Here is a 14,058-nt window from a genome sequence, read left to right as displayed (position 1 = left end):
AGGGTTATAATTAGGTTGAAGGGAGATAAATACACAGGGAGAAAGGAGAGCAAAATAATAGTATGGATATGTGAAAAAAATCACAAGGATTCATACTGTTAAGTACCTAAGAAACTATAACACACACATACTTTAATTTAGTATAATGTTATTTGTATGTATGATTCAGGGCTCACCATTTGGTATTGGATAAGCATTTCGTGTACTCTTCCCACAGTAGGACTAAAACTGTTTCTCCACTCCCGGCATTTGTGAGTTCCCTATAGTTCTTTGTGTAGGGCTGGTTGGCCCCTTGTCCCTTATAGATTGCCTCTTGTCCTTATTCAGCTCATACTTAAGCAGCCATGTTAATAAGATTTTATTGGTGTAGATTCTGACATTCCTAGGAGATACAATGTCACAGCAAACTCCATGATGCTCTGGCTCTTATAATCTATGTGTCCCCTCCTTTACAATGTTTCGTGATACTTACGTGTAGTGATATTTCATTTGTATTTTAATAAAGAAAGTTTAGCTGAAGATCAGAGAGTAAGTGGTAGCACACACCTTTAATCTCAGTAGCCACACTAGTTTGCCATAGAAACCTGGCGGTGCACGCCTTTAATCCCAGTGGTGCACATCTTTAATCCCAACCTAAAGAATGGAATGCAAGACAGAAGGAGAAAGCTCTCAGACACAGTCTCATCACCCTGTTATTTGATTTCTCTGTTAGATTGCCTTCACATATGCATTTATTTCAGGAAGCATCGACTGTATCAATACCCATGCCACTGCACACTACTTCCGTGGCCTTAGTTTTAGCTGTTTCTCCCTGTATACACTCCCTCGTCCCTCTATTTCTCTCCTTGCACCTCCCCTCACCAGCCTGTACCTTTCTATTCTATTTCTTCTTTCCTGATGAGATGCTTCTCTCCTCCTTAGTCTGTTACTCTATGCTTAATCTCTGTGATTCTGTATATCCACATGTAAGCTAATACATGCCACATTTGGCTTTCTGTGTCTGGGTACCTCACTCAGGGTGATTTCTCCCCCTAGTTCTACCCATTTACTGTGAATTTAATTCTTTTTAATGGCTGAGTAATATTCATTTGTATAAAGGTTCCAATTTTTATTATCCATTCATATTCATGTCTTGAATATGTTATCCAATTTCTGGGCATTATTAATAGAGCAGCAATGGACATGGTTGAGTAAGCGTCTCTGTGGTAGGCTGAAGTTTCCTTTGGGTAAATGCCCAAGAGTGATAGAGCTGGATCACAAGGTAGATCAGTTCCCATCTCTCTAAGGTAAATCCACACTCATTTCCATAGTGACTGTATGAGTCTGCACTCCTACCAGCAGTGGATGAGTGTACCCCTTATTCTATGTCCTTGCCAGCAGGAACTGTCAATCGTATTATTGATCCTAAGGATTCTGACAGGTGTAAAATGGACTCTCAAAGCAGACTTGGTTTGCATTTCACGAATGACTGAGAATGTTGAACATTTAAGTCTTTCTCAGCCACTTAAGATTCCCTATTGAGAATTCTCTGTTTAAAAATTCCCAGTTTTAATTGAGTCATTTGTTTTCTTGATATCTAGCCTTTTGAGTTCTTTATACATTTTGTTTGAGTTTTTTTGTATAATTTTGGATATTAGCCCTCTATTGGGTGTGTAGTTGATAAAAAAATATTTTACCATTCTGTAAGCTGCCACTTTGTCTGAATGATGGGATCTTTTGTCATGCAGAAGCTTTTCAGTTTCATGAGATCCCATTTATTAATTGTTGAAATTAGTGTCTGTGTTAATAGTGTTCTGCTCAGAAAGTCTTTTCCTATGTCATTGATTTCAGGGATCTTCCCTTCTTTTTCTTCTGTTAGGTTCAAGATATCTGGTTTTAGGTTGAGGTCTGTGTGGGAATTCCTTTCCATTAAATATTTTTTGGGATGTGGGGGTGTGTCAGCAATAGGGTGGCTTCTGTGTGCTGACATGATCTCTTATAAGGGAGAGAATGGTCTCCCATGTATTTCTGGTTTCTTCATCAAAGATCAGGAGTCTGTAGGCACTTGAATTACACCTGACTTCTCAGTGGAAACCATGAAAGCCAGAATGTCTTAGATAGATGTGCTGCCAACACTAAGAGACCATGAAGGCAATCCCAGAGTACTATTCGCAGCAAAGCTTGCATTCACCATCAATGGAGAAAAAAGATATTCCAGGACAAAAACAGATTTAAATAATAGGTAGCCACAAACCCAGCCTTACAGAAACTACTAGAAGGCAAAGCACAAACCAAGGAATCTAAGAACACCCATAATAACACAGAAATCTGACAACTCTCCACCACCACAACTCAAAGAAGGGAAACACACACTCTAATAGTAGGTTTCAACACTCCTCTCTCACCAATGGACAGGCTAAACAGACAGAAACTTAATGGAGCAATAAGAGATATCACAGATGTAGTGAAACAAATGAAATTAATAGACATCTATAGAACATTCCACCCAACAGAAAAGAAAATACCTTCTTCTCAGCATCTCATGGAACCCTCTCAAAAATTGATCACATAGCCGGGCGGTGGTGGCGCACGCCTTTAATCCCAGCACTCGGGAGGCAGAGGCAGGCGGATCTCTGTGAGTTCGAGACCAGCCTGGTCTACAAGAGCTAGTTCCAGGACAGGCTCCAAAACCACAGAGAAACCCTGTCTCGAAAAAACCAAAAAAAAAAAATTGATCACATAATCAGTAACAAAGCAAACATTCACAGATACAAAAGAAAATGTAGTAACCAGCTGCGTACTATTGGATTACAATGGAATAATGCTAGAATTCAACAACAATTCTACCCCCAGAATGCCTACAAACTCATGAAAACTGAACAGTCAACTACTCTCCAGAAGATGACATCAGATACCTTAGAATTAGAGATATAAGGGATTGTGGGCTGCCATATGGGTGCTGTTAACTGAACCTTTGTCCTCTGCAAGAGCAGCAAGTGCTCTTAATCATGGATTCATCATCCCAGCCCTAGCAGGTACTTTATTTTTCCCTTAAACCCAGATGTCATTAGGAAAGATCCTTTTACAGATGGTGCTGAGAAAACTGGGTATGTACCTGTAGAAGAATGAAATCAGGTCGAGTCTCAAACTACATGAAACATTGAAAATAGATCACAGACTTCATGTGAAGACAGGACATACTGAAACTTCATGGAAGACACATCAACTATATCCCGTGTAAACAATCATCCTATGCAGAGGTAGGAACTTCTGAATGGACTGTGACAGCAGAGAACACAACCCAAGGACTGACACATGGATTATAGCAAACTAAAAACCTGCCTAACAATGGAAGGAACCTCACAACTGAAGAGACAGCTTACAGATTTGAGAAATCATTGCCAACTCTGTATCGCATAGGGTTCTATTATGTAAAAACAGCCAAGATTAAACCAAATCCAATCCATACATGAGGTAATGAGGTGAGCAGACAGTCCTCAAAGGAAGAAATAGAAATGGCAAATAATATTTGATGATGGGTTCAACATCCTAAGCCATCAGGGAAAGGTGAAATTAAAATGATTTATACTCTCACCTTACTAGCTCAGAATGACTTTCATCAAGAAAACAGGACAACAGATGCTGGCAGGAATTTGAGGAAAGAGGAAACTTTACTCACTGCTTGTGAGCATAAATTGCAGCTACTGAGGAAATCAGTAAGTAGGTTTGTCAAAAATGAGAAAGTGGTGGGACAGATGTCTCAGGGAAAAGCACTGGCTGCTCTTACAGAGGAACTGGGTTTGGTTCCCAGCACCCACTTGGTGGCTCAGAACCATCTATAACTCCAGTTCCAGGGAATCCCTTTCTGGCCTCCACAGTCACCACGGATGTACACATATATTGCAGGAAAAATATTCACACACATAAAAATAAAAGATAAACAAATCTTTGAGAACGACAAACAAAACTATCACATGATCTGCCTATATGCCTCAGTGATAAAGAGCACTTCTTGTTCTTCCAGGGGACCAGCATTTGATTCCCAACACTCAAACCAGGCAGTTCACAACCACCTGTAACACAAGCCCCAGGAGGGTCTGACATCTCTCATCTCTGTGGTCACACACACACACACAGACACACACACACACATATACACAGATTTAAAAGTAAAAAAATGACATTTGTAGGAAAATGGGTGAAATTACAGTTCAGAATGTTAGCTGAAATAAACTGCATTCAGATAAGCACTATGTTTTCTCTCATGTGTGTATTCTTGATTGAAGTTTCTATGTGTGAGTGGGTCGGGTCCATGTGTGGATGACTCATGAAACTAGAGAACTGTGAGAGGGAAAAAGAGACCTGAAGGATTAGGGTACAGGAACACTGACAGAAGATAATGCAATATTGTACTGGGAGAGCAGAAATTAGGTTGTTGTGGGCAATGGAAAAACAGCAAGAATGGGACAGAGGGGAGGGCAAGGCAAAGGCCAGAGGGCAGGGTGTGGAAGAAGAAAACATGTGTAAAAATGCCATTATGAAATCTACTACTTTGTAGCTAACTTAATAATCTTGTAATGGGAAATACTTGTTCCTGTAGCCATCGTCCCACTTGAAATGGAGTCCATGGGGCAGGTGTTGTGCTATATTAGTTCAGACATCTATTACAGTACCAGTCATATGGTCATGCGTAAAGCATTTGCTGAGCCAGTTGTTGCCATGCATGCATCTAATTCCAGCATTTAGAGGACTAAGGAAGGCCCAAAGATTCTGGCTAGAGACTCACCTAATCTGAGCAAGACCTTATCTTAAATAATAATTGCCTATTTGCCAAATACATTTTGATAGCAATTATTGAGCTTTGTATATTATGTCTGTCGGTGATTGGTTTGATTTTATTATGATGCCTATAAGTTGTTGTACACGCATATAGTAGCCTCTTGATAATTGTGTTTATTTTCTATGACAACTCTCATGTTTAAAAACCATTAGACATTTAATTATTTGAAAGCATTCATCTGTAAAATAATTTGTTAATAAAATCTTTTTTGAGAGTTAATATTTGATTTTTTCTGGTTATTTTGACTTTTCCATTTTGATATTTTATTGTTTATGCTGTAATCCCTCTTAATATCTATTTTCTAAAATTTAGAAAGGTCTTTGCTATACATACCAGGGTAACCTTGGACTTGTTATGTAGCTCAGGCTAACCTTGAACTCAAGATTCTCCTCTCAGCTTCCAGAGTGCTGGGATTACTGGCATGCACCACCATGTCTTGCTCAATTATTTTTAAAATAAATTATGTGTCTAGGTGTTTTGTAAACTTTGTACATCATGTGCACACAATGTTCAAGTAGGCCAGAAGAGGGCATCAGATCCAGGGGACTGGAGTTACTGAGGGTTGTGATTGACCAAGCAGGTGCTGGCAATGAACACAGGCCCTTTGGAAGAACAAGTGCTCTTAACTGCTGAGCTACCTCTTCAGCCTCTCGTCAATTATTATGTACATGTATATTTATGCATATAAACATCTTCACTGCATGTAAGCATGTGTGTTGTGTGCTCCTAGATGAGAAGAACTGCAGTTACAGATGGTTTGAGTTTCTGTGTGAGTGCCAGAAATTGAATTCAGGTCCTCTGCAAGAGCAAACAGTTTTCTTAATCACAGAAAAAACCCTCCAGTCCTACATACATATAGTTTTTCTTTTCTTTTATTCTTCTTTTTTTTTTGAGTCATGAGTTTACATAGCCCAGAACAATGGATTCTCCTGCTTTCCAAATCTGGGATTATAGGTATGTCCTACTGCACAAATATTTAGATCATCAACTCTTTTGGTTTTATGGGACAGGGTTTCTTTGTGTAGGCTTGGCTGTCTTGGAGCTCACTCTGTAGCCCAGGCTGGCCTCTAACGCATAGAGCTCTTCCTGCCTCTGGCTCCTGAGTGCTGGGATTAAAGGCATGTGCTCCCACCACTACCACCACCGGGCTTCATCAACTTTTTCTTCCTTCATTTCTTTTCCTTCCTTCCTTCCTTCCTTCCTTTTTTTCTTTAAAAACTTATTTTTATTTATATGAGTACTCTACCTGCACGTCCAACTTTGTCAGACGAGGACATGGGATCACACTATAGACAGTTGTGAGCCAGTATGTGGTTACTGGGAACTGAACTCAGCACCTCTGGAAGAGTAAGCAGTGTTCTTAGATGCTGAGCCACCTCTTCAGACCCTCATCAACATTTTCTTATAGACTGATTTTTGTTTAAATTTTTCATGACTCAAACTAACTTGCACTATTACTAAACATAGACCATTTTTCATTTTAAGATTTCCTGGCTGTTATGTATTTTAGATAGGGTCTTACTATGTGACCCTGCCTGACCTGGAACTTGCAATCCCCCCAGCGTCTGATAACAAAGTGCTGGAATTGCTGATACAAGGCACACTCCTGACCTCTCTTTTATTGAGGAAGGGAAAAGGGTCTTCCTAGTAAAAAGTAGTTGTTTTGTTTTGTTTTGTTTTGTTCTTTTTGATGGTACTAGGAATTGAGCCCAGGTCTGAAGCCACATGCTAAGAAAGTACTTTACCACAGGGCCATGTTTGTAGCCCATGTCAAATGCCATAGAAATTGTTAACGGTGAAAACAACTTTGTGTGGATTACTTGAATAGCTATTTTTGTAAAACTGTGGGTTTTACTTATACATTGCTTTTAAAAAAACAATAAAACTGGGTGCTAGTGGCTCACACCTTTAATCCCAGCAAATCCCAGCACTCCTGAGCCAGAGGCAGGCAGATGTCTGTGAGTTCAGGGCCAGCCTGGTCTACAGAATGAGTTCCACTGACAGCCAGAGCTAGACAGAGAAACCCTGTCTCAGACAAACCAGAATTTAAACCACACTGCAAAATCACTCAAATCAGACAATTTAATACCTTATATAGATGTTGGATATTTTTCTGAATAAATACTTTATCATGGATAGGTCTTGTATCCTTTATTTTTTTAGAACTTGAAAACATACCAAGTTGCATATTAAGAAGGCAATCAAAAACATTTCCTTCTGTGTTCAAGTCTGCATTATTTCAAGGCTATCCATCACACACGCAAACACACACACACACACACACATCGTAACAACAGCATCAAACATTAGTCTTTAAGCTTTAAATAACTAAAGACAATGCATTCCTTAAAGCAGGAGAGCATACCATGAAGTTACAGCAGTTTAGGTATAAAATATGGGGGGAATGAAATGTACTTCTGTGACAGGGATGTATCTCAGTGTTTTGTTCAGCTTGTGCTCAATCCTCAGCACCACAAATAACAAACCAAATTTCCTTGTGCATGACATTATCAACACATATATTATCCTTAAAGGTGTGTTTCAGGCCCATAGATCTTCTGTACCAAGTAGTCTAAAGGCCTGTTCAATAACCTAAACACTTTCGTCTCTATTTATGCCCCTATAACTGCTCCCTTTTTTGTACTCCCTTGTTTGCCATTGTGCCTTAAGGGAAAGTTGTCACCGAGTATCAAGAGTTAATATGCATGAAGAACTTAAGAGCAGTTGACCTATATAAACACTCAATAAATATTCAGAACAACTTGTAAAGGAGAGTCTGCCATTATCTCCATTAAAAAAGTGAAAAGTTCTATTTTATATTCTATGTATATTTTGTTTGTATAGGCATAACCACACATGCACGAGAGTGCCTATGGAGGTCACAAAAGGGGCACCAGATCTCCTTGAGCTGGAGTCACAGGCGCTTGTGACCTGCCCAATGTGGGTACTGGGAACTGAATTTGGGTCCTGTGGTAGAATAGGAATGACTCTAAACCACTGAGCAATCTCCCAGTATCTCCACTCTTTTTCTTTCTTTCTTTGGAAGACAGGTTTTTCTGTGTAGCTCTGGTTGTCTTGGAATTTGTCTGTAGACCAGGCTGGCCTCAAACCCAGAGATTAGACTGCCTCCGTTTAATTAAATACGTGCACCACCGCTCAACCTATCCCCATTCTTATACACAAGGGATTCAAAGTACAAAAAGGTGAGGTCATACCCCAGGTCATACAAATAACAGACTGTTTCCTGTCAATCTGTATCAAACTTCCCCACCTCCAATCCAGACAACTGCTGATCTAGACTAGACATGTTCTCCAAGGTATGTATATCTAGGTATCACTACATCAAAACTAAGATGTTGTTTGTTCTTCTCATGCTCATCCTTTCATGCATACATTGCTACCTAGAGACTGGCTGCTAGGACAGTCTGAATGCACCAGCAGAATAGATTCTAACTGTCTTTCATTAGTCAGATATTAAAGGGATCTGACGTTAAAAGGGGAGACCATGTTTTGCTGCCCAATGAAATTGTTTTGCATTGGAAATATTTTAACTTTATTACATTTATTATTGTGTGTGTGTGTGTGTGTGAGAGAGAGAGAAAGAGAGAGAGAGAGAGACAGAAAGAGAGCGAGCAGCTGGTGGTCAGTAGCTGCTGATGCAGCAGGTTCTCTTCTACCATGTGGGTCTGGGGATTGAAAGCAGGTGTTTGGGTTTGTTGATAAGTGCCTTTACCTGCTGAGTCATCTTGCTTACCCAGATTTTTTTTTTAAATTAAAAGCATTGTAGGTGGTGGTGGCACGCACCTTTAATCTGAGCACTTTGGAAGCAGAGAAAGGTATATCCCAAAGTTCGATGCTAACCTGGTCTACAGAGTGAATGCCAGGAAAACTAGGGCTGCATCGAGAAATCTTGTCTCCAAAACAAACCAAAACAAACAAAGAAGCAAATAAATAAATAAAACCATTTTAGTTTTGAAACCTTATAATAAGATTGTTATTTTAAATTGAGTTTATATTGACATTTTCTTAGTTTAATTGCTAATATAATTAATACTGCCAGACTTAGACAGTAAAACCAAAGCTCTCTGAAGGAATTACTAACCTTTGGAGAGTGAGCGACTCAAGTGTGGAACTAGAGAAGACCCACTTTCACCATCTGATTCTACAGTTTCTGAGAACTAGGTACAGAACATGGCAGCATGCAGCTGAGATCCATAGTTGGAGGCACTTACGCTTGATGGGTATAAAGGTCTGGTTCGTCGAGATCCTGAGATCTTAATTCCTGTGTGGAGAGGCAGCCAGCACCACCGGTGGAAATGGAACTGCGCTTCATGCTCAGAACCTAATTCATGATTTCAATATCAGAAAAATGTTCCAGATGCAAGTGGATCATTAAGCAATAATTGTCACTTTTATTCTGAAGTAGAAGAGTAACTAAGTTTATTCCTTTACGATAGTATTTTCCCTGTGTGCTGTATTTGTTTGTCATGTATACTTAAGTCCTCACTAAAGATAACACCTATGCAACTTCAAGTATTCAATACACTCGAGCAAGACAATGCAAAAATGAACATATATGATTCCTGCATCACACGGCAATCCATGATCGCAAAATTTCAATGTGTTATCCCGAATACATCACTGGTATCTCTTATGTCTATTTCAATGGTAACTCACAGACTGCTTGACAAGAAATCTCAGGCTCCTTAACTCTCCTCAAAATGTTTCCTTTGGCTTCAAAATCAGGATTCATTCTCTTTTCCTAATATCTACTTTTCTTGCTTTATGTTTAACCCCATAGTTTAATACCCACTATTGTCTTTCTGGTTCTAATCTCCCTTTCAGTAAAGACAAGCAATCCGTTCCATAACATAATGTAGAGGCTGCTTCCATTCTCAAAATATTTTAGTATCATAAGCATACCTATGTCAGACCCTGTCTTCGTCTCTGCAGCACTAGACGCTAGCCACTCAGCTTTTTCTGGTCCTGCCCTGGCTTCTTTCTAGGATAAGACAGAACTCACTGTTGATAAAATTATATATATATATATATATATATATATATATATATATATATATATATATATATATATATATATGTAGTGAAGAGAAGTCACGCTATGCGATAAGGCTTATACAGGAGGCTTATTGGAAGATGAGAGAGAAGGGACAGAGAAGGCAGAGAGGGGAGCAGACTAGTCCCATGGGGTAAAGAGTGCGGGAGAGAGAGGGAGGTAGACACAGGAGAAGGGGGAGGTTAGGGGTAGGTCCACCTGTTACAAGGAACCATAGCAAATGTGCCCAGAAGTGGCTACAGGTGAAGTGCTCTTAGTGGCTACAGGTGAGGAGGTTTCCTGTCAGGACCCTAAGGACAGGCAGGCCAATGCAGATTCCCAAATACTAACACCAAATAATAACACCCACTTTATTGTTTGTTTGAGCTGGGGACTTTAGCACAATAGGCTGTGCACTGAGTCACATCACTCCTTGTTCGACTGCTTACATTCCACTTAGGTCTTATTCTCAAGCCTTCAGTTTCCCAGACTTTTTCTTCTTACATGGCTTTTCAGATGCTGCATTACCACAGGAACGCAGTGTTTTAACCTGTCCCTCCCAGGCAGTCCTCCCCTTCTCCCCCTCCCTGCGGAACACCTTGGTCAGCAATCAGCATCCTCTTTTCCCTCTCCAGGCGCTGCCCACACAAACTTACTGATCCCTGAACCCAGAACCTGGCAGATGCCGCCCCAGGTCTCTGATGCCACAGAGTTTCTTAGCAGGAACAGAGTTAACCCCATACCAGCAGTTACCTTTCTCTCTGGTTCTTGACCCCCAGCGCCCACTTCCAGTAAAATGCACAACTGCTTAGGAAGACACCCACCAATGCCAACCAGGAGCCATTTGGATTTTAAAGTCTCCGCCTGCGTGACGTCAGAAAGCCTCTTGCGAGTACTCTTAAGCAAGAAGGCTATGCCAGTTCCCAGACAGTGGTGGGAAGTCCTAGGGCAAAAGCTTAGATTTCTAAATCTTGCAGCTGTTGTGCCTCTGGCTAGAATTGTAGTTTTGTCCCTAGCAGCCCTTTTGAGTTTCAGTCTTTCCTAGCCATCAGTGTGTCTCCTCATCTGTATTTGAGACAATCAAGTACTTTTGCAGCAGTGCCCAGTTGTTTTCCATAGTATCTTTTATTGTTGTTTTGTTTTGTAAAATATCCCTGGGCCTGGTGAAATGGCTCCGTGGGTAAGAGCACTGCCTGCTCTTCCAAAGAAATGGGTTAAATCCCCAGGACCCATAACTATAACTCTAATTTCAGGAGGTCTGATGCCCTCTTCTGGCCTTGGTGGGCACCAGACACACGTGTGGTATACAGACATACATGTAGGCAAAACACTTTATACATAAAATAAAAATAATAAAGATCTTTTTTAAAAAAATAAAGGCAAATAAAAAGTATTCTTGTACAGTTTTATCAGGACCTAAGTTCTCAAAATTCATTTCAACACTCATCTTAGTTTCAAGATGCCTTAAGAAGTACAAAATTTGCTGGTCAGTGGTGGTACATTCCTTTACTCCCAGTACTCAAGAGGCAGAGGCAGGGGGATCTCTGTGAGTTTGAGAAGAGTCTACAGAAGAAATACAAAATCACTTTAGCTAAGACATTTGAATTGGAAGTATTATCTCTGTTTGACCAAGATCTCCCATATTTTGTCATTACAAGGTCAATTAGTAAGACTATTGTAATAGCTATTGCTTATGCATTAACTACTCCTGGATTCTTTTTATAGAAGACTGAAGTGAGAAAGGATTAATGTTCTACGGGTGCTTAAATAAAGCAAGTTTTCACATACTAGTCCTTCTAAAATCATTCCTCATCAAAGAACTCATTGAAACATTTTTTTTTGTACAAATTTTAAAAAGTTGAAGTCTACAGTCATCAGGCTGGTAGTCATAGACACACAAAAACCTGACAAGCTTGCTTTCTATGTCTACTTCTGAATGCCACTCAGGATCAAGTGAGATAATTGTATCAGGATTTTAGCTTAGTGATACATGGCGTTAATAAATTAAAATTCATCCTAAGGAATGTAGTGGGAAGAAATGATAATGTAATCAAGTTGAATTTAATTTGCTAGATATTTTATAATGACATTTTAAGTCATAAGCAACTGTAATATACTTTACTATTAGAAACTCTTTTAATTAATGCAGGCCACCTTATTCCCATGTGGTTATGCCGTGGCAGTATCTGTGAAAAATTCTTCAGAGCAGGTAATAGGGATATGTTACATCTCTTTTTTTCTTCTTTTTTTTTTCTGAGACAAGCTTGTCTATTTAACAGTCTTGGCTGTGTCCCTTTTTTACCTTTTATGTTAATTCTTTAAAAACAACTACTTCTTTATTTTATTTATTGTATTATGTGTAGTTGGAATTTCCCTTTGGGCCACCAAGAAACTCCCAAATAATTTATTATGAATGCTTCTTATTAATTATAAGTGCTTAGTCTTAGCTTAGGCTCGTCCTGCTAGCTTTTTGAACTTAATTTAACCTGTTTCTATTCATCTACATTTTTCCTTGGGGCTTTTTACCTTTCTTTTATTCTGTATGTCTTGGTTTCCTGCTTCCTCCATGTGTGTCTGATTGGCCACTGGTTTCTCCCTGGTATCTCTTTTTCTTTCTTCCTTTCTAAGCCTAAATTCCTCCTGCTACTCAGTTTCCCTGCCTGCAAGTCCTGCCTATACCTCTTTCTTGCTATTGGCCATTTAGCTTTTTGTTAGACTAATCAGGTGCCTTAGGCAGACAAGGTAAAACAGCAACACATTTTTACATATAATTCAACAATTGCAACACGTCTTTACATAGTTATACAAATATTTTGTAACAATGAAACATCATTTCTCCTTTTACTTTTTTTCTTCAAACCCGCTCTTATATGCCTCCTTGTTCCCTTTCAAATTCATGGATTTTTCATTAATTTTGTTACATGCATATGTGTATGTAACCTGCCCGATCTGTATGTTACTTGTCTGTATGCTGTCAGGGTTATAATTAGGTTGAAGGGAGATAAATACACAGGGAGAAAAGAGAACAAAATAATACTATGGATATGTGAAAAAAATCACAAGGATTCATACTGTTAAGTACCTAAGAAACTATAACACACACATATTTTAATTTAGTATAATGTTATTTGTATGTATGATTCAGGGCTCACCATTTGGTATTGGATAAGCATTTCTTGTACTCTTCCCACAGTAGGACTAAAACTGTTTCTCCACTCCCAGCATTTGTGAGTTCCCTATAGTTCTTTGTGTAGGGCTGGTTGGCCCCTTGTCCCTTATAGATTGCCTCTTGTCCTTATTCAGCTCATACTTAAGCAGCCATGTTAATAAGATTTTATTGGTGTAGATTCTGACATTCCTAGGAGATACAATGTCACAGCAAACTCCATGATGCTCTGGCTCTTATAATCTATGTGTCCCCTCCTTTACAATGTTTCGTGATACTTACGTGTAGTGATATTTCATTTGTATTTTAATAAAGAAAGTTTAGCTGAAGATCAGAGAGTAAGTGGTAGCACACACCTTTAATCTCAGTAGCCACACTAGTTTGCCATAGAAACCTGGCGGTGCACGCCTTTAATCCCAGTGGTGCACATCTTTAATCCCAACCTAAAGAATGGAATGCAAGACAGAAGGAGAAAGCTCTCAGACACAGTCTCATCACCCTGTTATTTGATTTCTCTGTTAGATTGCCTTCACATATGCATTTATTTCAGGAAGCATCGACTGTATCAATACCCATGCCACTGCACACTACTTCCGTGGCCTTAGTTTTAGCTGTTTCTCCCTGTATACACTCCCTCGTCCCTCTATTTCTCTCCTTGCACCTCCCCTCACCAGCCTGTACCTTTCTATTCTATTTCTTCTTTCCTGATGAGATGCTTCTCTCCTCCTTAGTCTGTTACTCTATGCTTAATCTCTGTGATTCTGTATATCCACATGTAAGCTAATACATGCCACATTTGGCTTTCTGTGTCTGGGTACCTCACTCAGGGTGATTTCTCCCCCTAGTTCTACCCATTTACTGTGAATTTAATTCTTTTTAATGGCTGAGTAATATTCATTTGTATAAAGGTTCCAATTTTTATTATCCATTCATATTCATGTCTTGAATATGTTATCCAATTTCTGGGCATTATTAATAGAGCAGCAATGGACATGGTTGAGTAAGCGTCTCTGTGGTAGG

Source organism: Chionomys nivalis, chromosome 4, assembly GCF_950005125.1.
Source record: "Chionomys nivalis chromosome 4, mChiNiv1.1, whole genome shotgun sequence".
In the NCBI taxonomy this organism is placed as follows: Eukaryota; Metazoa; Chordata; class Mammalia; order Rodentia; family Cricetidae; genus Chionomys; species Chionomys nivalis.
This window is presented reverse-complemented; position numbering follows the sequence as displayed.